Source organism: Octopus bimaculoides, chromosome 24 (assembly GCF_001194135.2).
Source record: "Octopus bimaculoides isolate UCB-OBI-ISO-001 chromosome 24, ASM119413v2, whole genome shotgun sequence".
Classification (NCBI taxonomy): Eukaryota; Metazoa; Mollusca; class Cephalopoda; order Octopoda; family Octopodidae; genus Octopus; species Octopus bimaculoides.
Window position 1 is genome coordinate 14,605,076 of NC_069004.1, and position 2,533 is coordinate 14,607,608.

Here is a 2,533-nt window from a genome sequence, read left to right on the forward strand (position 1 = left end):
AGTTTTTTTCTCCTCCTTCTTATCTATTGATTCTACTAATAGAACGATCCATTTTGTGGAGATATTGTCACAACAATGATTCTAAGTATGGTGTAAGATGAGATGCAGAAAATAACTGCGGATTTAAAGAAATAAAGTGGGAGAGGAAGAGATGAGAAGGAGAAAGGAGAGAAGGAGAGAGACAGACAGACAGATGGAAAGAGAGAAAGAGAACGAAAGGAAGACGCCACTTGATAAGCAAGCTGGTGCTGTTGATATCCGTAGCAGACAAGGAATGGAGTAATGTAAAGGCAAAGTGGACGATGAAGCAATGAAGAAATGTTGGGTATGTTATCATCATCATCATCATCATCATCATTTAACGTCTGTGTTCCATGCTAGCATGGGTGGGATGGTAACCACAAGAGCCGGCTAGGCTGAAGCGTGCACCAGACTTCTGTGACTGTTTTGGCAGGATTTTTACAGCTGGAGGCCCTTCCTAACACCAGTCACCCAGCAGAGTGGACTCAGTGCTTTATATGTAGCACAAGCACAGATGAGGTGAGTAGTGCTTTTTATGTGGCACAAGCACAGGCGAGGTCAGTTTTGGTAAGGTTTATCAGTTTTGTCAAGATTTTACAGCTGGATGCCCTTCGGAACACCATCTACTTTACAATGTGGACTGGGTGCTTTTAAGTGGCACCTGCACTGACAGGGTCACCAAATATTTGTAAGACAAAAACTTTTAAGAGGGGAGGAGGCATTGGAGGAGGTGATGAGGAAAAGGTTATAGTGAGACAGATTCAGGAGTCTTGCTGTAGAGGAAGTACAAGGTTGCCTGGCTGGAGAGAGAGAGATCAGGAATGAAGACAGAAACAGGTGTGCTGCTGCAAAGAAAGTACGTGGTTGCCCAACCTGAGGGAAGTGCATAGGTTGGAAAGTTTAACTGAAAACTGGTAAGTCACAGAGCTGCTCCAGGTTTCAATCTGATTTGGCAAGGTTTCTACAGCTGGATGCCCTTTTTTAATGCCAACCACTCCAAGGGTGAAGTGGGGGGGGGGTTTACCTACCACCAGCATGGGTGCCATTTTCCTGACACTGGCATCAGCCACGATTACAGTCTCACTTGACTTGACTGATCTACACAAGCAAGGTATATCACCAAAGGTCTCAGTCACCTGTCACTGTCTCCATGAGACCCAATGCTTGAATGGTGCTTCTTATCTTCCACCAGCATGGGTGCCAGTCAGACAGCACTGGCATTGGCCATGGCTACGATCTCATTCAACTAAAACCCTTCAAGATGGTTTCCCAGGATGGTCACAGTCCAGTGACTGAAACAAGTGAAAGATAAAAGATGAAAGATAAAAGGTATATTGGTTTTGTTTCCTTATATATGGATGAAAATTGGTTTGTATTCCCATGTTTGTCTGTACATGAACGCATTAGTTTGTATTATCAATACATCTCTATCTGTCAATTAGATTTATTGCTATCCTGGCATGTTATCTCCAGTGCCTTTGGACAGTCACAAACATCCATCTACTCACAGCATCATGTTTTAATTAATTTCTCTCTTGCCAACATGCATAAAATTTTATGACTGGTAATTCAGATTTGTCTGACTCAGTCAAACAGACATCATGGCTGCATAGGATTCATTTGTTCCATTTCTAATTGTATAATTTGGTTATTTTTTTTTTTTATGTTTAAGATGCACTCCAAAGGGTTTGAGACTTCTTCAGGAGAGATATTTATTAATTTCAAAGAACTAAAAATCTCTAATCCCCTTCTTTCAGAGTAAGATCCCCTAGCTTCAGTGCTCTTGTTGTAGCCCTCTAGCCAAAGGCCCTTATGGGTTTTCAAAATGATCGCCTCTGAAGTTCTCTTTCAGGTTAGGGAAGAAACGAAAGTCACTGGGAGCAAGGTCTGGACTGAAGAGCTTTGGCATTTTGCAATGAAATCTCTTCTTGAACTCCCTCAAAATTTCCACAAAGTACCCTTTCTTGACCAGCTGGCCAGAAGGAACCCAGTGGATGTTGAAGATGCCCTTGCTGTCGAAAAAGTAGCTCATCATAAGTTTTGTAAGTGGACTTGCTTTGCCTGGTCTTCTTGGATCTAGTGAGGGCCAGGATGCTTCCATTAGGCACTCTGTTTCTTGCTCTCTGGATTATAATAGCAGATCCACAATCATGAGGTAATGTGTTTGATTCCCAGTGACATGTGACCTTGAGCAAGATACTTTATTTCACATTGCACCAGTCCACTCAGCTGTACAAATGAGATGCAGCATCACTGGTGCCAAGTTGTATAGGCCTTTGACTTTCCCCTGAATAACATCAATGACATGGAGAGGGGAGGCTGGTAAGCATGGATGACTGCTGGTCTTCCATAAACCATCTTGCCAGGACTTGTGCTTCAGAAGATAACTTTCTAGGTGCAATCCCATGATCATTCATGACCCCAGGGAGTCTTAACCCTTTACACTATATATATATATTTGTATGCATGTATATATATATATATATATATATATATATATATATATATATAT